The 22,685-nt window shown below is 42.4% G+C and overlaps 2 long non-coding RNA genes across 34 annotated transcripts in view; one reads left to right on the forward strand and one right to left on the reverse strand.

Annotated features, from left to right (window-relative positions):
• The window catches only part of LOC128071673 (uncharacterized), an 87,649-nt gene that overhangs the window by 20,099 nt on the left and 44,865 nt on the right, over positions 1-22,685 (reverse strand). For 5 of the 8 annotated variants that reach the window (XR_008201966.1, XR_008201964.1, XR_008201960.1 and 2 more), the window contains exons 3-4: positions 14,259-14,351; positions 411-3,224 (exon numbers count right to left, since the gene is read on the reverse strand). This is a non-coding gene — a long non-coding RNA (uncharacterized LOC128071673). The remainder of the gene's footprint in view (positions 1-410; positions 3,225-14,258; positions 14,352-22,685) is intronic. The other 3 variants (XR_008201961.1, XR_008201963.1, XR_008201962.1) reach the window with 3 other exon arrangements.
• The window catches only part of LOC128071672 (uncharacterized), a 67,826-nt gene continuing 64,517 nt past the window's right edge, over positions 19,377-22,685 (forward strand). For 13 of the 26 annotated variants that reach the window (XR_008201940.1, XR_008201941.1, XR_008201945.1 and 10 more), the window contains exon 1: positions 20,282-20,401. This is a non-coding gene — a long non-coding RNA (uncharacterized LOC128071672). Of the gene's footprint in view, positions 19,422-20,281; positions 20,402-22,685 lie in introns of those variants that run through there. The other 13 variants (XR_008201935.1, XR_008201947.1, XR_008201946.1 and 10 more) reach the window with 5 other exon arrangements.

Here is a 22,685-nt window from a genome sequence, read left to right on the forward strand (position 1 = left end):
AGAACTGTTACGCTATTTTCCCCAGTGAGTACTTAAAGACAACTGGCAGGTAATTTCCCCCCTTCCCCATACATGAATACAAAACTTTACACGCATTATAGGATTAATTTTTAAAAATCTCTACCAAACAAGAAATAAAATTAAAAACAAAAAACCACGAGTATACATTTTCTACTTTGCTATTAAAAATGCATTTTAATGACTAGAAACAAGTTACAATTGAAGATGACATATTTGAGAGAAAGGGTTGAAAAACAGGAAAAGGATGAAAGGAGGAAGACCAAGATAAAAAGCATACAGATAATTAAGCAAGATGTTTACTGATATCCAGGAGCATTTGCACAAAGCCTTGTACCTCTGTGCTGTAGTCACAAAGCTGACACAGTCATGCTAATGAGTGCTTTTCCTACCTCTATCCTTATGTCTTCAGCTGTTGTTGGGGGACAAATTACTGAGGAGGCCTCAGTAAAAGCAGGGGATTGTGTGTACAGATAACTTCACCAGGTCTCTCCACTAGGCCCCCTCCAAACAAGAGCTCTGCTGAGAAAGATTGAGTTTTGAAGAGCTTGAATTTAAATACCAATGAAGGAGGCTCTTTACATGCACAGAGAAGTAAGGAAGAAAAAAAAATAGGAAATGAAATTAGAAAAGCAGGGAAACTGCTTATAAAAAACAAAAATTTAAAAAAAAAAAAAAAAAAAAAGAAAGGGTGGTGGTCAGAAAGCCTTTTCTTGATTTCAGCGTTTCAGTTGATGTATCAAGAACAGCCTAATGTAAAATACTGCCATCAGTTTTTTATTGGTTTATGGTTAAGATTTTATGATAACACCAATTCATTTTCTTTCTGAATCCCGTGAAAATCAATTCCAAGTGAATCTGTGGCTACTATAGCTCATTAAATTAAACTCATAAGTTTAATTTAAATAACAAGTTATATTCAAAGAGTTGCTACCAGCCAGCAATCTGACAGCCCGGTGATTTGGAATAAACCAAACCAACGCCTTCCTATTAAATATAGTACATCGTGTCAGATGCCCAGGAATGTGCCATAAGCTTAAACATTTACTTGGCACATTGTCCTCAGACACCAACAGCTCTCTCCTGATACTTCTTGGCCAACGCACCTTCCACGTTGATAGTCAGACACCATTCACACACAGCCATATTTCTTTGTTTGGGTTACTTGTTCATCACTGCAAAGCTACGCAGATGCACGACGAAAGCACAGCTTCACTGTTCACTGTCACCCTTTCCAACCTCACTGCAGTTTAAAACTAGAGAACGAAGGGTGAAAGACTGGAAGGCTCTCAGAGTTTCAAGTCTGAAGCACGGCACTTCCCACCAGTGCTATGTAGCACTCATAACACAGTCATCAGAAAGTACTTCCCCACGTGCAAGCTCTCCCAGTTTAACCCCTTTAAGCCGACGTGAGATGGGGTTGTGTGCAGACAGCAGCTCTGACACGTGTTCTGTTGTGTGCATTCCTAGAAGAGCATAACTTAATCATATGACTGACATTTTGCAGTGAGAATTGTTGTTTTTTTTTTTTTACACTGCAGGTAAACTTGCAAAGCTGCCCACAAGTCAGCGCCACCCGAACACTGTTCAGCACAAACATGCATATTAACAGTTAATGCTTGCTTCAAATACATACTTTCTATCAAATTAATCTGGGCTACCAGCACTCCTTACCTCTGTGAAAAAGACAGAATTGAAGAGACACTGTCACCGCAGAATTAAGAAAAACAAACATTTCTATTCTTAAGCATCCACGTTTTGATATCTAAAAGTGTATGTAGCTGACTCCTGATAATGCACTGTTTACTTTTTTCCCCACCAGTTTAAACAATAGTAGTTTCACTTCTTGTCTTATGCTTGCTCAACACTGTAATATTTATACTGCAAACATGCAGGAATTTATAGCCCTTGTTCATTTTTAAAACTTACATTTTAAAATAGATGCGAGTCAAATATTCTGCCATCCCTCTCTGCTGGCTGCTTTAGTTGACATGAATATTTAGGACTAAAGGGCTTCTTCACAGCCTTTGCTTTCAGTGACACGCAGATAACAAGAAAAGGAGGAAAGATTCAATTGAAATATCAATTCTAAGCATTATTTTAAAAATATTGGTGCACTTTTGGCAATGACTGCACTGTTACTCGGTTCAGGTATAGCCTATGACATCACTTAATGCTCTCAACTTAATTGAGGCTACTGTGTGGTCCAGAGAGCAAAAAGAATGGAGAGAAATATATACCTTAATTACCTTTATCTGGAAGTAACAGTAAGACTCTGAACTCACAGTTAGAACTGCAGTTCTAAAAAGCAATTTTTTTTGACCTAACAATTCTGTGGGTTTTCTTTTAAGCATTATTTATTATTATTAAATGACTGTAATGCAGCAATAAATTAGCATCACTTCACCACAGAAAGGTGCAGTCATTCAGGATCAAGCTTATGCACTCTCACCATAAATCTTCCCCTATCTTCTACCAAGCAGCTAAATATTTTTAAGACTAGCATCAATGTGCATTAAAAAGACACAGTGCTTTGGATAATTTTCTGAGCACAAGGAAGATTATTTGAACAGAGATAGCTAGAGCTGTTCTGCAGTTTTGGTTGTAAATTATGGGTAAGGTCAAGCACACAAGCTTTGAGGAAAAAAAGGGTATTATCTGTTAACTGTTTCACAATAGTGTCAACAATTTTTCCTCCGTAATCACAGTGAGAGACTGAGACAATGACAGAAGTTCTGTGCAATGTAAAATATTACTAATGAAATTTAAGCAGATAACTGCTGATTACAGAAATTTACTGTTGCTAAATTTGGAGAATCTATAACATGTGTCCAGCCATTCCTCCAAGGATCATAAACAAACATATTTAGACTATCTGGAGAGCTACTGCAAAAGATAAACATAAAGTAACAAAGTCAGCTAAAAAAAAAAAAAAAAAGCCAGTAACTAAAACGTTAAGAAAGTCTGCAGTTTAAAAATATATATGAAGCCTGAAAATGCAGTTATGGTCCATCACTATTAAATTCAACTCCAAATCTTTTTAAATTCATCTCAGTACTCCAACCTGGCTTACACTGACCTGACTTGCATGTTCTGTTGTAGGAGGTGCACCAGTCCTTCACTGCAGTCATATCAACAAACACAGAGTCATTTGGAATGGCAATATTGAGGCTTCCGAGGAAGTGATGGACAGCAATTGAAATGCTCTGTGGAAGGAAAGAAACTAAAAGGTACTCAGATCTGAAGTGAGAAATCAAGCACAAAACTTGAAACAAATTTTTTCTCTTGCTAGAATTAAAAAAAAAAAAAAAAAAAAAAAAGCCCTAAGGGAAGCTGACAGACGGCAGACAAATATTATCAATGTATATTTCAGTTTTGACTCCAGCTTAAAAATAAAATTGAATAAGACCAACTCCTCACACCTCTTTTCCCAGCTTCTCAAAAGTGTTTTGTCAGATGTTGATGCATTAACTATATTTCTATATGAGGTATTTTAATGTGAACTCATGAAGTGTAACAAAGCTTTGCGTCCCAACAGAATTTGGAAAAGTTGTATTTCAGAACAGCTTCCCACATCCCTCCTTCTTTGCACTGCTGCAGCATGCAGACAACTTTTAAAAATCTGTCTTCTCTGCACCTTTGGCATGCACACAAGAGGAAAACTGTGCGAACGCTTTCAATCTGTACTCTTTCTGCTTGAGAGGACACATACAAAATTAGAAAAAGAAATACACTATTTTCTGCGTTCTAGGTAGCTGTGTTTTATATGTTACTACAGTAGTTATTAAAATGTGTCTTCCTCCCTCCCTACCCCCCTACCCCCCCAAATTTTCATCACAAAAAGATCAATACCTGGTCTGTAGAATCTACCAAAAAGAAAGCCAGGATCACCTTGAAACAAAATTCAATTTCTAAATGTCTTTTTTTTTTTTTTTTTTTTTTAAATTGAAAGTTTTTTACAACATCCTTTAAGATTTTTTTTTAATCTTTTTATTCCAATTCTCCAATAAATGTGCATTTTTAGATAATTATACAGTTACCCCCAGAAAAGATTATCCTATTTTTACAATTTAAGTTGTTGAAACCTCACATGTAGAACTTCCGTGGTAAAGGAGAAAACAGAAGAATTGCCAAAATAACAAAATCCCCACAATGTACAGTGAAGAGCTATTAAGACAGAGGAACAGGTTCTCCTCTTAAATATATCACATTTTTCCTAGCTTGCCCTATAAAAGAATAAAGGTAAATGATAAAGATTCAGAATATCTCAGCAAGCTTTTAGGTTTTTGTCCTTTCCATTCTTTTCTAGCTTTCTTAAATTAAAAAAAGGAAGTTCCCTTTTTCCCCACCCAAATTCTCACCAGGCTTTTTCTTTTAGCCCAGGCAGCAGACACAGGCCTGGTGTAAAACACTGTGCTCTTCTAAGCTGGCACCCACTCTTTTGTGAAAGAAAGGCAAGCAGGTACTGCTGTTTAAGTATTTTAACTCTAACATCTACACCAAAGCTCTTCCTATCCTCTACAGGAGGATCAGTTACCCAGCATTACTGCTGGGAAAGGGGAAAATAATTAGCTTTAGTCAGGCTTCTTATCTGAAATTGATAAATCATAAGGACTCACAGGATGGCAGTAAAACAAAATGTACAGAAGTGAATATATTTTTTAAACATGACCCTGCTATGCAATCCTACTTGCTCTGGACAACAGCACCCATCTTTAATTTTCAATTGCTGCCTCTCTGAATTGTGAAGAACTATAATGCCTGAAGACAGAGAACCAAGCCTGTAGCTCAGAATGCAACCTCACTTGTAGAGGGCTACATTTGCTGCCCGCCTGCTTCTAAAAGATTTAGGGTCAGAGTGACAACGCTGTAAAATAAGGGTCAAAGCACAGAAAGACCAAGGCCACAGAACAAAGAGCTTTTCGTGTCCTGAAAGAAGTTGCCTCTTGTGAGCCTGCCTTCTGGCCCAGACAGTAAATTTGTCTTTATCTTCTGTCTCTTGACATCATCACTACACGACTTCTATGAAATGCCAGACAATGTATGACTTATGAAAGGTAAAACTGCTGTTAGAAGAGATTGACTCAACTGTTAATGGAATCCTCTAGTTAACATCAGGGGAACACCTACCAGCAACTGCTGTAATTCTCCCAGCCCTTGCCTCCATCTCTGCAGCTTCACGATTTAAGCAGTCACTTGAGCAGAAGCTTCGGGTGCCTTTAACACCTTTGGGGTACCAGGTTTCTAGTCATACTACCTACTTATTTTTCCTTCAGTCAACAGTAGCTGAAGAAATACACAGGAGCAGCAGCAGCCCTGATGGAAGGCTGATCATTTCCCTCCCCCCCCTTATTCATACAAAAGATATCTATTTGCACACACACAAGCACACACACATGAATACTCCCATTCAAAAACATTTATGGGTTTGTTACCCACTCCCCCATCAGCGAGACCCATGACTCACAGACTGAGCTAGTGCACAGGAATACAGTGCTTTCTAAGGCTGACTGCTAAACAGTGAAGTTCATTTCCACAGCTAGAAAACAAGCTGTGTTTGGGATATGCCCTAAACAAGAGTTTTGCTAAATGAAAGGAACTTCATCCACTTGAGAGAAAAGAAAAAAAAGAAAAAAAAAAAAGAAAAAAAAGATGAGGATGCTGGGTACCTCCTAAGGCTTTATATTAAGCTAGATTTTCAATATTTCACTAACGAGCTTAAAGTAAAACCATACTGAATTAACCAGAAGTTAATATATTAAGAAAAAATGTAAAATCCAATGCCTAAAACCACAGTAGCAGTTGAGAAATTGAGTGGTACTATCAGTCCTATCAAATGCTTAATAAATAGCCACAAAACAAAAAGATATCAATATCTTAACAATCAGCACCCAGCTTTTAACAAAAAAAAAAATATTATTTTTGAAATAAATAGCCAGTTAGCAGTACACCCTTTGAGCAAACCTCAGTACTGTGAGAACTCGCTCCCCCATATCCCAAACCTTAGTGGTAATTCAGATTCTTTCATATAAGCTACTGCCTTTTTTTTTTTTCCCCTCCTCCTGCAGGTCTACAGCATGACGTTGTAGAAAATTAGAGCTTCCTTACTTCATATTAAATGCTTTCCCAACAAAGCAGATACCTTTAGCTCTCAAATTCACTGTATTTAATTTTTCCCCCCCCATCCTACTGATTTAATTTAAGGCTGGAACTGGAGACTGAGATATATAGGATTAGGTTAAAAACAAAGCAAAACAACTTACCTTTCAGCTATGGAGATCTACAGGGCTTTTTTTTGAGTTACAATTCCAGCAGAAGAAAAGCTCAGCATTTTCAAAAGGAAGCAGATTTCTCTGCTTTTACTCTGCATTAAGTTATAAGATGCATGATCCCATGCATTTCAAGCATTAAAAGCAGCATTTAGGAACATGCTTTGTTTTCTTCCAAAATATTTAATATACTTGAAAGATATCTTGTAGGAAAAGCCTAGTGTAACATATGAAGGGCCTACTCCAACCATCCTACACTTTCTGAAGGAAATGATTACTCCTCATCTCTCAAGAAGCACTGGTGCGAATATACCAATTTTCCTTGTGGTGAAAAGCAACCCACAAGTTGAGGAACTGATGCAAACTGGCAGATTTCCCCTTCTAATTCTGAGACATATGCGTCATCTTTTTGTCAAAAGCTGGGAAGAAAAAGAATCTCTCTTCCAGCCTGCCACAAGAAACCACCTGCTTAAAGGCAGAACAGAACAATATCGCAGCACTGCTCTGCACGCTGCTGATACTCACACATTTGTTCTTGCTGTCTTCAAATAATAAAATTCTGAAGACAGCCTGAAATGTTAACAACTGAACTTCTCTTGCTGATTTAAGGCCAAAAATCAAATCAATAAAAGAAAAAAAAAAAAAAAAAAAGATAAAATATTCATGTTGGCAAAAATTGATAAGTGTTTTACCTACAGAGCACCAAGAATTCAATTTCTTAGCAGCTTATATGCATGCTGGTTTAAGCACTTGAATATTCAGCTTGATTTTATATTAAACATTCATGTTCTCAAGAATGAGTATAATGTGCAGTTAGGATTTCTTCTAGCTAATAACCATGGTCAGTGATAATTCCTTGCCCACTCTCCACATCCCCCCCCCAAATAAAACAAAAGCCTCCTCTAGGATCCAGAGACTTTCATCACTGAAGCATTCTATTATCCTTTTTTTTCCCCCCCCTCCCTCACTTCCTATTATTTTTTTCCTTTTGTCAATTTTATCCAGGTCAGGACTACACACTGTAGGATGAAACAATCTCCCTTCCACAAATTCTGATTAACTTTGGGCACATCATCGCCAGCAGATTACGTTTTCAAACTGCACTGAAGTTGCAGACCAGACCTGCAGAGATAGGTGTGAATATTTACTGCAACAATGCATGGCAATATTTCTATCCATATCCCTTATTAAAAAAAAGAAAAAAAGAAAAAAGCTGGTAAAGAAAGAATAAATTTTAAACCTCTAAGAACATGAAAGCAATACTATTTGAAAAGCTGGTACATAAGGTAGGAACGAGCACACCACTTGAACCTCAGATTAGCCTTTTGATATCAAAGTACATATAAAACACAATGTGCAACTCTTTGGATAGATATGAACACACATCTATAAAATACCCCATGTTGAAATCTGTACCACAGCACTTAGGAACATTTACACTGCTGGATGCATACGTTTTGGTACAATGAGAGAATTTGCATTCCTAAAATAAGAATCCTTGAGTGCATTTCAAGAACCATGACATCACCCCTTTGCACTACAGGTTGCTGTTTACAAGCGATGGGGATGTCCAGTAGACCACAATTAACACTGCAACCTGTGAAAACTATCGTTTATTATGTAATGCACTGTTATGTAAATTGTTTAAATCCTGCACAATACACACAGATGAGCAATCAAGTGCTGTATTTAACTGTGGGGGAGTGATCATCTCACTTCAACTCCGTTTTTACATTTCATATACTGGTTTGGTAAAATTACAGGCATCATCTGCCCGTCTGATCTCTTATAAATTTATTTCATTAAAAATTAAATATATTTCCTTGTTAATCTAGATAATTTAGCAGTATTTCCCTGGCTATTAGTATTGCTGTAAATTTGTTACAATTGGTTCCACAAAACCTGACTTCTCAGCTGTCAATGCAGCAAATTCAGACTATTTTTCACTCACCATTTTATTTTCTTTGAAATAAAAGGCGTTTCAGTACAACATTACCTCACCTCCCCAAACTCAGCATCTTTCGCATCACTTCCAGAGGGCTCAGTGCAGCACGTTATGATCAAATTAATACCCAACAAACAAAACAAAAGAAAGCCACTGACTGCATTATGCCTTTCTGACAGCAGCAAGAGTGAAGGAAAGGAGATTGGAGGAAGGGGTTTGTTAACTGATAATGCAGCAAAACACAGGACCTGGCTTAAGTTCCTTCTCATTCAGCAGAGCACTCGAACATACCCTCAAGTTAGGTACTGGATGCAAAAAGAGAGTTAAATAGAAGACCGAGGAGTGTGACCACAGAGGCTGGCTGTGGCCTGGGGGACACAGGGACAGCCCCCATAAGCTCCCTGTTTTTCAAGAGGGACCGTAAGAGCTCCGGGGCAGGCAGACTTTTGCTTCGAATTGCCCTCTAGTGTTAGCCTTCACAAATTCCTGCCTCAATGACAAATTCTGTTCAGGTTTTTACATAATGGAAAAGTGGGTCAACAACTTAAGTTTTATTAAGCTAAAAATAAAACTTTGAGGAAAAAAAACAACATCCGAGCAGCGTTTTTGAAGGATCATTTTCATGTCAGAAGACTGAGAGATTGACAAACTGAGGATTACAGACCAAAAATGCAAGAGGAAATCTGCACTTCTAAATAGGGAGATAAAAATCAAGGACAGCAAGTTTAAGAGGGAACTTAGGAACATTCTTGTATTTTACACTTCCATCAGTTTCTCATGCAGTTTCACAAAAACATCATTTCCTGAAACAAACAGCAGACACTGACAGCCAGATCCACTGTAATTACAGTGACAGAGCTGGAATCAAAACTTTAATGAAAACTGAGGAGCTGGTGGTGTAAAAACAGAGCCCAGCCTACGAGCACTAACACTCTAGAAGGAATTATTCTCTCCCTGCTGATTCGAGGATCTTGTAGTTGCACTCCAAACCTGGATGCAAGCAGGCACTGTGCAAACAACAGCCCTTATTTTAAACCTGCTAATTCCAGAAAGAAAAGCCCAAGCATTTTCTTCTGATCTTATTTCAAACCACGTTTTCCTCTACTCTCGAACTGATCAGAGGTAATGAATTTAGGACCTGGTAACCCTTCTATTTCAGATGGGTTACTGATAGCCACACACACACAGCACTGAAAATCAACATAGGAAACATTTTTGTTTTTATTTTTTAAAGAATAAAACAAAGAAATGACTGTCAGACAGCACTACAGCCCCTAAAGTAACAGCCACACTGCCTGAGAACTGAAACAGATTCAGGTTATAAAACAGATGAAGAAAAATACACATTTCCCTGCTGCTTGTGTAACTACTGTGCCTGTCGCTGACAGCATCAATCTGCCTTCTCCTGAGAGCCTGGAGAAATCTTCTGGGGAGCATCAAGAGGAGTACATTAGCAGAAGACCACTCCTTTTGCTAAGGGGTTTGTCTGCCTGTGCAAGGTACTGCTGGTACTGTCAGACTTGTGTCACAGAACTCTGCTCTGCAATAGACTTTTGCATATATTTATAGTCAGGCTTTCTCATAAGAGCTGTTACAACGTTTCACAACAGATGGAGCATCCTCCTTTTCTAATTCCTGATCTGTAGTAAGACATGTAATAGTTTGTAACAAGGGGGAAGCAAAGTGTTTGCAGGATAACTTGAGTGTTAACTCCCTTCAGACCACAGTATCTGCCTATTCAACCAGAGAAAACATTGCTCTGACAATACAGAAATTCTAAATCAAGTGTTTTTTGTTTCTCAGATGCACTGGAATTCCTGGCTTCCCCACAATCCTCAATAAGTCCAAGTGAATTATAATATACTACAACTATTTTGATGTAGGAAATTGTCATTTCAGGTTGGGAAGACTCTGATCATGTTGAAAATGACAATATTTCCAAAATATTTATGTTAACTTTCATATTAGTGCTTAAACCCATATTCATCTGGGGAAAAAAAAATAATAAAAAATTTTAAAAAATTCCTCTTCATAACAACTAAGAAATGGATGGATAAAATCATGAAAATTTTTGGTTTGAAGTCATAGAAAAATCCAGAAAAAAAACACCAGAGTACACTCACAAGAAATAAGCAGCAAGCTCTTCACAGTGACTTGAATAAGGGAAAGGTGTAATTGCTTTGGAGGTATTTGCACACTGCTAGGATTTTTAAGCACTGTACAAATTAAAAATATAGATACCGCCGATCCTTTGCTTTAAATTAATTATCTTAGCTAATTGAATTAAATTGATGATCAAATTTTACTGAAAAGCAGTAATTTTCCTCAAAATACTGCATTCAAAATTTTTTACAGCAACAGAATATAACATGTTCTGAAAAAAAAAAAAAATTAAAAAAAAAAAAAAAGAAAAAACCCCCAAACCTAAAACCCCTCCAACAGACTCAGAACTAAAAAGCTACCACGGATATCCATGTATTTAAAATAAACTCATACTTGAGAAAGCCAGAAACAGGGCCTCACTACTGAATTAGCACTCACATCTTCATACAGGCTCTTTTTGCTGCTGGTGTGAGCAGCAGTCCCAGACGAGGTAGGTGAACAAGCTATCAATACAGTAGCTGAACACTTATGATAACTGGAATTATATTTTTCTATTCCCATACCCACAGCTTAAATGTCTGGGTTTGCAGACATTTCTGCACTGCTTTTTTTGTTGTTGTTGCTGAAATAAATAAATAAATACAAGCAAAAGCCTATTTTCATGCATTTGGCTTTGAGGGGGAAAGCATAAGCATTTAAATATGGCAATTAGCATTTTTTAACTATTTTTCCCGAAGACTTTGTGGGTCGTTTGTTCTTCTTTTGCAAGTGTTTTGCAGGATCACTTCATCAACAGAGAAGAAAAAATTGAAGTTTAAGTACACCAGCCTCAAATCCTTGCCATAGAGATGTTTCACTAGATCTCTAGCCTAGTAACAAAAGTTAAGGTTTATTTAAATTTAACTGTACAGAAAACTCCATTTTAAAATAATATTAGGGCTGGATCTAGTTAAAATGAACAAAATCCAGAAAATTCACTTCTTTCAGATTTCTAAATTTAAATCAGCCACGTCTGAGCTACCAGAGGGGTTTCAAAGGAGGGCTGCTGATCTTACATGTGCTGTAATAACCAGGCACAGGGTGCCTTTATAGCCACATCTCCCTTTCAGGAAAATTATTTAAGTTGCTTTTGAAAAAAGCAGCAGAAGTCCTTAAAGAAAACACTGATGAGCTGACAAAGATGTCTGCAGCAGCTCCTTCAGACGAGCAGAGCAGCAAGCTTGCAATGTCAGCTATCAGACTGTGATTTAGGCAACAAGATCTGTAGAGGCTCAAGCATGTACCTATTCTGTGAGTGGTAAAAGTGGCCATGGAAAGTTGCACACGGGAAGCACTTCAGCAAAGAAGCCTGCACATTTTTATCTCTTCAGCTCATTACAACTAGATATTGCAAAACAGCCCACGAAGTCGAGCACACTATTTGCAATAGCCACACCAACAGTTTTTAAGGGGCCAGCACCGCAGCCCTTATTGCAGGGTTAATTTCCAACAAAAGCAGTGGTAGTTTGTCTAAATAAGAACTGCAACAGCAGAAACAGGGAGTTAGAAACTAAAACACACCCCAGAGCTCTCTGCAAAGCTTCACTGCTCTTTGGGGCACAAAACAGCCACGCTGAGCACTCCTACAGCAAACATGCTGACCAGCTCTACAACAAAATTAATGTAGGCCAAATTTCAGCTAAAAAACTGTTCTAGAGCCAATTGACACTTGAAAAATGGATTCTAATGGTAACTGACAACTACAGCACTCCTGAGAGACAGCTCAGCTTGTACACGAGTCACACTCTGTAACTGCACTACTGCAAAACTCTCCTCTTTGGGCTCCTGAAAAAAATTATTTAACTTGTCCCAAAGTTCAGATTACTTTGATATCTTTTGTTCATTAAAAAAAAATAATAAATAAAAGTTTGGATCTACTGACACGGTTCTGCAAATCCTCATTTGTGGAAGTGAGCTATTAGGACTACTTGTGTATTTAGAACTCAGCAGGCTCAGGCCCTAAACTTAAAAATCCTTTGATTTACAGTTGTGAACAAGACATTATATCTTTTTTTTTGCTGAATAGGAATCTATAAGAAATACTCTGAACTCGTGTCAGCCCAAGGAACACTCCATCAAACTTTCACCTTTTAAATATGTCACAAGGGAGCCTTAGATACTTTTGCCTTGCAATATAATCCTGATTTTCATTAACAAGAATGTAATTGCTTTTGTACAGGGACAAAAAAAAAAAAAAAAAGTAAAAATATAGAAAAAAAAAGAAGAGAGAATGAACAAATTCAAAGAGGTGTTCTGTGAAATCTTTATGTTCTTAAGAGAAGCAGGATTTAAAAAAAAAAAAAAAAAACCATCACCCAAACTCATATGCATTACACTCAGTGCAGAGCTTCTGGACAAACTGTAAAATATTTATTTGGGAACATATTAGACATGTCACCCGAACACTAACTGCATTAATAAAGAAAACTTTTACTACAACTGTTAATCACAAAGAGGAAAAAAAAAAAAAAAAATCACCAATTCACTAATCACAAATTGCTAAGTCCATAGAAACCTCTGTTTCCCTCCTTTTCCCCTGGATCCCTGCACTTTCTGTATTCAGGATTTTCTTTCTCAACTGATAACTGCCTGTAGGTGGTCTACGCAACCCCTAAAAATCACTGTACAGTTTTCATTATATGAAAAACACCTTCAGAATGTGTCTGCCTCAAACAGATCTGTGCCAGAAGGTGTACTAGTGGCAAAAGCAGCTGCTCCTCGGGTGTAGTGGACATTAGTTACAACACTGAGGAAAGCTGCAATTTACACTTTGCTGGATTTGGTTAGTACAAATTAGCAGTTACCAGAATAATCTACAATTTTTTTTCCCAAATTTCTCTTATTTTATGATACAATTACTTCCTGCAAAATAAAAAAAAAAAAATGCCTTCTTGAAGACAGACAGATTTGATTAAGGATAAAAAGTGGATTCCAGCTGAAAGCTGGAATTGCTAAAGTCACGACATGTTCATAAAATTTGTTGCACTGTAATATATTTCGCTCAAGATAAAGTTTTACAGTTTTTACTGCTCCATTTAGTATTTAAACAAATTTACTCAATCCAAGAACAGTTACTATTTTAATTTCAGTTGTTTTTAGAAATGGTTAGTTAAGATTATTCACATGCAAGTAGGTAGGTTATGATTACTCTGAATGGATTTCTCAGTTTCAGCCAAATCAGTACTTCTGGTGCAAAGCAGGACTCGCAGTATGAGTGTAGCCAGTCCCTATTTATTATTTTTTAAATATTAGCTGTTTTGCTATAGAAAAATCTATTTACTGACAAATACAGAAATTAAATTAAATTTCTGCCTGTTTTGCTACAGGTAGAGACCTCTGAAGCCCATTTTGTCTTGTTTCCTGCTTCTCAGCTCGTCAAGCAGCAAGTTTGTTAACACATTTAAAAATAAGTTTTGCACACTACATTGAAGTGCACTCAGCTCTCTGTTCATTTCTTTAACAAACCCTCCCAACAACAACAAAATAACGTTACTTAAAAATAAACACTACCTCCTCTATACCTTGTTTTTGGATTAGCAACATTTCACTTGGACTAATTCCCAATACATGAATACGAGAACAATACTATATAGAGAATTTATATAACTTCTATGACCAAGGCTGCTGCAAACTCAGCTTTTTGTACGAATTTTGGCCACTTCATTTCCTTCTGAAGACAGCTCGTGTGAATGCTTCACTTTTACTCAGCCTCTTAGTATTTTACAGAGAGAGTGTAAAGAAGAATTATTTTACCAAACAGAAAAAACTCAGGCAAATCCAGCCCAACTTGCCTATTTTGAATAGTCCAAAGAAGTTACACCATATACATTTTTTTTTTTAAATTAAGAACACGTGTAATAGAGAAATGTTAATATAATATATACCATGCTCCTGCTCCATCAACCTTCCAGAAAGAGTTTTTCAATCACAGGACTAAGCCGTTCTCCAAAATCAGCTCTCTATTGAAAGGTCGAAACCTGCAATAAAAACGTCATGTATTATAACATATTTCCAACACCCACAGTTTCATGGTTGGTCCCCAAACATAGACAGAGGTCATCGGGCTGACCCTCGCATTGTCTATATTACAGGAAATCCTAATTTTAAAGAGGGAGAGAGATATATTTTAAACCAAACCGGGTTGATTGGGAACACCTGTGATATGCCTCTTTATTATCAGAAGCCTCTCGAAACAAATCAGATTAGCATGCCCTGCTTTCATTCTTCCTGCAGCATTTTAACATGAAAGCAAGAGGAAGAAAAAAAAAAGGGGGGGGAAGGGAGGAGGTGGGGGGGGGGGGGGGGGGGGGGGGAGGGGGGGGGGGGGAGGGGGAGGGAAAGGGAAAGGAGGGGGGGAAGAACCTCTCCCAGTCTCTCCCTCCACCCTGAAAGCAGCAAACAGGTTGAGTACAAACTGCTTAATGGGTGTGTGATGACTGCTGCCACACTCCCCAGACGGTGCTGCTGACTGAGCAGGGTTGAACTTCGCACGTTTTTTCCTGAAGGAGCTTCAGCTGCTTCTCTTCAAGGGCAGTTACCACTGCTACGTTCGTTAAAACGTAGCTGCGCAAATACTAGCTGCTTTAGAAGGTGTAAGAGAAACTGTAGAGTCATCTAATGCTCTCCCAGCAAAAATTTAAAAGCATATTGGGAAGAGGAAAAAATAAAACTAAAAAAAAAAAAAAAAGAAAAAAAAAGAAAAAAAAAGAAATTGGCCAAGACAATATTCAGGTAAGAACAAAACATAACCTGATAGAGGGAATAACTGTATCAGGTATCTACTGCAGGAAGCAGTGCATCCACACAGCCACATCCTTCCACTTATTGGAGCTTTTCTCACTGCAGATAGCAGGACATGACACATGCAGTGCCCAACAAACGTGGCAGCAGCTGCCTCGCTCAGCTCACCTGCTCACAAACGTGCCCCATCATTTTGCCCTTTATTCCTTCATCGTAGTCCAGAAAAATCCTAAAAAAAATCCCCATAGTTGTAGAGCTCTGATAAGCACTCTGCTTTAATCAGAACAGAAAATTTGCCTTATTTAAAAAAAAAAAAAAAAAAAAAAAAATTATGGGAAGGATCAGTGAAAATAAAAGTTTCTGCTCTTCAACCAATAACACAAAAATGCTTCTCAAAATTCCCTCCCCACGCTTATATTAAGATTTAATATCCTTCAAGCTAATACTGAAAGCAAGCTCACAGAAAAGCACCTTCTACGAAAACAGAGGCTGGAGCCCTCAGCCGAGTGTAATTATCTCCTTCTCAGCTGAGACCTTCCTGTGAATTTCAGCTCACACTAAATAAAATAATTAGTTGCAGCTAGATCAGACGTTGAAAAGTTTATTAATAATCCATTTACTGTGGATACACTCATTACAGTTTTTGAAAACAAACCAAAAAGTCACTTTTTATCCTCTTCTTCTAACAGTGGTTTCCTTCAGACATTAACAACCATCCCTGCGAGTCACAGCTATTTTTCAGCTGTAAGCATAGTATCATCTCAGAGCAACACATTGGGAAAGTTTTTACAAAATAGGAGCTCAATGTACAGAATTGACATTTTTCTCCTGTTCTGTGTATGTGGCAATGAATGTGTGTGTGCCTACGAGGAGGCCATCCTCACACACTGGCAACAGCATTGCCGAGATAGGAAGAAGTGCTTAGAATTACACAAAGTCATTAATATTCGCTGTAAAGATAACTTTTTTTTAATTTTTTTAAGAGATGATGTGCTAAAATATGATTAGATGCTAATATTAAAGTAAAAAACTGCCAGGTGTTGGCTGCTCTCCCTGCTGCCCCTGAGCACAGCAGCAGCACAGGGGCTGAGCTGAGAGCTGCCCCCCAGCCCCGCTCCCACTCTGCCCCAGGAACAGGCACAGCTCCTCACACTGCAGCTGGACTGCTTTTAGGATTTGCAGCAAAGGGTTAAAAAAGAATTTCAGCACAGACACTGCCTCACACCCCATTAAACAATAGGCAGGGATTATTCTACCTAGCTCATTGTAACCATTTCTGATACTGCCCAGCATCCAAATTTAGGGTAATTTCAAAAATACTATTTCCCCCGCTAAGCCTAACTTCTCCTGCTTGTTGTGCATTAACACACAGTTACCTAAAAAAAAAAAAAAAAAAAAGTAAAAAAATCCTACCTAGCTCCTGCCAATAATTTGCAAAATAAATAAATAAAATGGCAAAGCAGCATTTTGACTGAAGGAAATGAAGCATCGGGAATCCATGCCACACACCTCCCCTCTGCATCACGTCCCCCCTCACATCTGTGGGACACATCTTCAGTCCTCCTGCCTTAGAGTACATCACCAGTTCTATTAAATAACAAAAAAAAAAAAAAAAAAAAAAAAAAAAAAAAAAAAAAAGCTGTGTGAAGAGTCAGAGTATATACACGAGAAACGTGGGCAAGCAACACTTCCCCAGTGTTAGTGGTGATAGGAAAAAAAAAAAAAAAAAATCATCATTTTGGTATCAGGTTCCAGTGTTAAATGTTAAGTGTTCAGAATATGTATATATGTGTACATTTATTTCTATATAAATAAGTACAAACAGCACATCTGTGGAAGGAGACTTAAGAGTACACAAAGCTATTTTTATTTAAAAAAATAATATATATATATATATATATATATATATATATAAAAATATTTCCTTGCTGGTACAGAGAACGGCACAGTGCAATCTCCCATTTCCTCCCCAGGCAGGACAAGGCCAAGCTGCACTGTACTTTTGACAACTTTAATAAATGTAAATTGCTGCGATGAGAGCTAAGGGGCCTCTGGGCACAGACAGATGATGGAGCTATCAAACGAAGTATCTACAGAATATTGGTAGGACACGGAGGTGCTCAGTAGGTAATTGTTTCCCAGTGCAACTGAAAAGCAGCAGGCTGCTGTAGCAGCAGTGCTCGCTGTTAGGTGAGAGCTCTGGGTGCAGCTCACTCAAATAGACAGCAGTGCCATACACCTGTTGGGCAGCTGTGCCCTTTGGGAGGGATGGGCTGTGCACCTTCCCCTAGTGCTCACACTGACAGGCAGTGCCTGCAGCCCCGGCTGCACTCTGCTCACATCCTGATTCATTAGCACTGGGAGAATTAAGGAAACGCAGCCCACAGCTCAGGAGCAAAATCCCTCCTGTGACGCTGTGCTTTGGATGGAGCAGGAACAAGCCCAGAATTCCAAAAGCCAAGCAAAAAAAAAAAAAAAAAAAAAGGAAAAAAAAAACCACACAAAACCCCAATCGATGACCAAGCAGCAAAAGCACCTCGCACACCTTGTGACCATACACACAGCCTAACCGTGCCCCACACTGCAACACGCTGCCCACAGCCCCACACCTTCCCATTGCTGCTGCTCCTCAGCATTACAAAAAGCACAGTTGCTCCAAGCTGCACAAGGTTTCTCTCTCTGAAAAGAGAATGCACCTCTTGGAAACTTTCAGTGCAACTTGGTTGGGTTTTTCTCGGCACCAGGCTATTGAAAAAACAGCAAAAAAAAATGTTAAAAAATTACCAAAAAATTACCAAAAAATTAAGAGGGCAAGAGAAGCTTATTTGGATGCTTTTCTGACAGCTGAGATTTAAAAAAAAAGTCTGAAAAAAAAAATAAAAAAAATAAGAAAGTATGTGTACGCAGTGCACGGCACAGCGAAGAAACACCACTAAGCACAGAAGTTCAGCTTTCAGTTATCGCCATCGTGTAAATACACAGGTTTCGATCTTGAAGCACATTTGATATTTCCTCCAAATGTGCCTTCTGCAGGGCCAAACCATCCAGTTAATGTTTGACGTTTTAACTGAGGTGAAAAATGCAAGCAGTTCCTCAAGGGTCCATTGAAGCTACACGGTTCCCCCCCACCCCCCTCCCCAAGTGTCTCAAAATGAGGAGCATGTCAAATACAAGGAAGGAAAACCTAATTTCCACAGCCCGCGTATCGATATTAGATCGCTTACTGCTTTCATTTTAGCCACACCCACCTTTATGTAATTATAAAATATGGAAACGGTGCAGCTCGAGAAATAAGAAAGCCAAAAGGAACGATGGTGCGACAGAGCCCAGCTGGCGCAGGGCACGGGCTTTCATTTCAATGAGAAACGGGAACGAACCGCGGGCTGCGGACAGACGCCGGGCGAGCGGTGTGGAAGAACGCCCCGCACCTGTGCGGCACCGAGCGGGGCAGGACGCCGAGCTCCTGAAAGCGAAAGTCGGTGCCGGTGGGCAGACGGCTGCCGGGTGCCGCCGCTCCTCGAGCCCTCATCCCTGCGGAGAGCGCGGCCCGACGAGGCGGCCCGGCACGCATTCCCATGCTCGCCGCTAAAAACGCTCCCCGAGCCGCGACGCGAATGTACTGTAACGAGTGGCCGCGTCGCGGCAGAGACGCCGAGATTGCGATGCTAGCGAGAGCCCGCCGCGTTTCGCGGCCATCGGGGCAGCGAGGGACAACCGGCGGAGCGCAGCGGCTCTCAACGGGAAAAAGCGGCGCTGGGAAAGTGCGGTGCGCGCCCCGCGCTCGGGGGAGCCGAGCGAAGCGGCGGGGATTCCTGCGTGACACGCGAAATACCTTCAGCCCCGCGACGGAGGGAGGGACGGAGGGAAAAGGGAGAGGCGAACTTTTGCGTTTCGCTTTAAGGCGCCGCCGCCGCGCTCCGCTCCCGCAGCGCTGCCCGCCCCCGGCGCGGGGCGATGCGATGCGCGGGGCCGAGCCCGGCCGCATCCCAGCGGCTCCGAACCGCGGATTGAGAAAGGGTGCGGAGCGGGGGGGGGAGGCGGCGAGATGCGCGGCGGTGTCACGGAGCGCCGTTCGCAGCCGCTCATCGCCTATCGCGATCCGCCGAGGGGTGACATGGAAACAGGCACCAAAAAATAGCAGAGCCAATGACGAACGGCGGCCGGGTGACAGAGCGGAGCGCTCCGGAGGCGGAGAGGAGGAGGTGAATGGGCAGCGTCGGGCCGGGCCCAGGGGTCCGGAGGGGGGGGTAGGGGGGAGGGAAAGGGGGACACCGCCGGGGAAGAGGAGCGGCCATCCACGGCTCGGGGTAACGGAGCGGCGGGGGGGATGGGGGAGGGGGGGCGGCAGCGGGCGGGGAGCGGGGAGAAGTTAATGTGCTGCTGACACGGGAGGGGGAGGGATGCGGGGGGGGGAATGGAGGGAAGGGGGCTGAAAGCGAAGGTTATGCTTTTTTTCTGGGGGGGAAGGAGGGGGGGGTGGAGGTGGGTGAAGAAAAAGCGCGAGGGGCATTAATCCGGGTTACGAAAACACAGCAGAGAGCGGAGAAAGAGAGCAGCGGGGGCGATGCGCGGCGCGGGGGGGGGAAGGAGGGGGGGGGGGGTTGGCGGGGGGAGCCGCGTCCCGAGCGCCGCACCCCGCGGTGCGGGCAAGAGATGGGGCTGTCACAGCGGGCACCGCGCCGTACCCCATTCCCCATCCCCCCCCTCCTCCTCCGGCCGCTCCCCGCGCTGAGCGCCGCTTGACACAGCCGCCCCCCGCCCGCTCCCCCCGGCTCTTACCGCCCGTGGCACCGCTCCGGAGCGCGGCGGGGAGGGGGAGAGAGGAACGCGAGGGCCGGCGGCGGAGCGAAGCGGCTTTCAGCAGCGGCCGCGCTCTGCGCGGCTCCCCCGCGGCAGCGATGCGATCGGGCATCACTCGAAAATGGCGCCGAAAGAGCAGGGCTCTTCATTCAAATTCGTTAGGGCCGGCCCCGCGCCCTGGGGCATGCCGGGAATGGAGGGGGGGGGGTGGGGGGGCGCGCGGCCCGGGCTGAGCGAGCGGCGCTTACGGACGCGGCGAGGGCTGACAGCGCGCCCCTCCCCCTCCTTCCCCCCCCTCCCGCCCGCGCGCGCTCCACGCCCGCCTCGCTCAGCGCGCGCTCCCGCGCTGCCGACCCAACCGCCACCGATGGGGGGGGGGAGTGGGGGGGGAGGAAAGGGAGGGGGGAGGGAAATGTCACCCGGCGGGCGCGGTGCTGAGGGACGGAGCGAGGGGACGGAGGGACGGGGAGCGCCGCCGGCTGTCAAGGTAAAGGGGCCGCGGGGAAGGGGGGGTGCTCCACGCGGCGGTGCTTTTCCCCCCGCTACCCCCATCCCTCCCCGCGGGACCCCGCGCTCAGGTCCCCCCCGCCGCCCCGCCCGGAGACGCTGCGGGCCGAGCCGTGCGGGCCGGGCCCCGCGCAGAGCCGGTTTGAAAAAAAATAGCGCTGCGGGGACGCGGGGCGGGGAGGATGGGGGTGGGGGGGGGGAAGAGGCGAACTTTCATTTTCACGCCGCCCCCCCGGAGCCGTGCCGAGCCGTCAGGTAGCGGACGGAGCTCGGCCCGCGCTCGCAGCCCCATTTGGCGGAGGGGGGAAGCGAGATGGAGGCGCTCCGGACCTCTGCACTTGACGTGAGGCTGCGACGGGTCCGCCTCAGCCCCGGCGCCGGGCTTCCCTCTGCGGGAGGGAGAGAGCAGCGGACGCCGCGCACCGCCGCTCCCAGGCCCGCGCTCTCACTCTCTTCTCGCTCGTTGCCTTTTTTTTCTTTTTTCTTTTTTTTTCTTTCCCTAACCGACCGACGCACGGAGCTCCGAGCTGCCGGGCTCGCTCAGACCGTCATGGCTACGAGAAGTGCGCTGCCGGTCAGAAACACGCGATCCCGGGGCTGCCGGCTGAGCGCCGAGCGGTGCGTGAGACACCGCACGCTGATAGCGCGCCCGTGTGCGGCTGCTTGCGCCTCAGCTCCGAAGCTCGGGATCACTATAGAGCCAACTCTTTTTTTTTTTTTTTTTTTTTTTTTTCTTCAAAGCAAGTTCTCAGCAAAAAAAGAAAAAAAAAAAAGGAACTGGTCTTTCCTCACGTCTTTTTCTTTTTTTTTTTTTTTTTTCTTTTTTCTTTTTTTTTTCTTTTTTTTGAGTATAAATGATTGGCTGTATATTTACACTTTCAGGCTTAGCTGATTAAAACTGCCCCGAGTGAAGTTTTCAATAAGCACTGAACGGAACGGCAGCCAACGGCTTGGATTTTTTTTTTTTTTTTTTTTGTGCCCACAAAAGCAGGATTTGGTGGTAGAAATAGCAATTAGAGCACTGAAAAAATATATAAAAAATACAGTGCTGCCGATACCATTAGTCTGTATTTAGATTGCATATAGTTTTGCCCGAAAATGATTCTAGTTGATATTTGCACCCATTTTTTTTCCCAACCATGATGCAGAAATAAGATCTAGCAGATAGGATGTGGTATTCTCTTATACAGATCACACTATTGTCCTCTCAAATGGCTTTTCTGAGGTTTCATTAGGATTTCTAGTAGCAGTGAAGTTTCTGCACCGCTGCTATCCCTTACGTGCTCGCAGACACACACAGGCCCAATCCTGTGTGTGGTTCTGTGCTTCATTATGCCCCTGTTCCAAACTTAAGCTGGAAGTCGTATTACACAATCACTGCTCTCAGTATGACTTAGGGCTGCACGAAGCGTAAACCCAGTGCAATAGTCTCGGTTTGCATCATCTGCCCATATCTCCAGGATTGTAGCTAAATAATGCACAATATCATAATTTTAGGATCAGGATGGTTAAATATTTAACAGAGAGGAAGGGCAGTCACTGTTGTCTAACAGCCCCTGCAATACGAGGTGGGTATTGCACTCTCTGGCTGCAGCATCTGGGAGAGGATTGTCAGCTCGTTTCCTCAGTGACTGGCAAAGCCAAGGAGTCACAGCAGGGGCACAGCTGAGGACAGAAGGCACGGGAGAGGGATTTTGAACCTCAACAAAAGCGATGTCAGCTCTTTAGATCAGATTTCCTTTCCAGATAACGTAGGCTCATCAGAACGGTGGAAGTCCTGTCTGCTGTGGCAGCTAATAGAGGGCAGAGCTGCAGTTTCTGTGCTGCAATCTCTTCCTCACACATTCCTCACTGAAGCACAACCTGCACACCTCCTGGCAGAGCCAATCCCCCACTGTAGGCGCTTCTACTCAGAGTGTCATTACGTTCTCAGAGAGTCTTTCACTGCTGTAACATGACATGGCCAGCATTTGTCATGTTATCTGCTCTCCTGTTGCCAGGGGGAGGAGCGTGTGCAGTTGAATGTTTTGAGTTTATCTGTCTTTTTTTTTCAATATATGTATTGTGTGTTTACAGTAGTGAGGCAAGGTCAAAGTCATGTATTTTGTTCTCCAAGCACTATGTGGTTGGTTGGGCTCCTGATGGCCCTTAGCTCTTGGGTGTATTCATCCCACTGACTTGCTCCAGCTCTTGAGAAAGTGTATCTCTATAAATGTTAGCTTTTTCCCCTAGTTGTGTAAATTCTCTTGTGTCAGGTAAGGGAA

This window comes from Tympanuchus pallidicinctus, unplaced genomic scaffold (genome assembly GCF_026119805.1).
Source record: "Tympanuchus pallidicinctus isolate F22 unplaced genomic scaffold, pur_lepc_1.0 scaffold6, whole genome shotgun sequence".
Taxonomy (NCBI): Eukaryota; Metazoa; Chordata; class Aves; order Galliformes; family Phasianidae; genus Tympanuchus; species Tympanuchus pallidicinctus.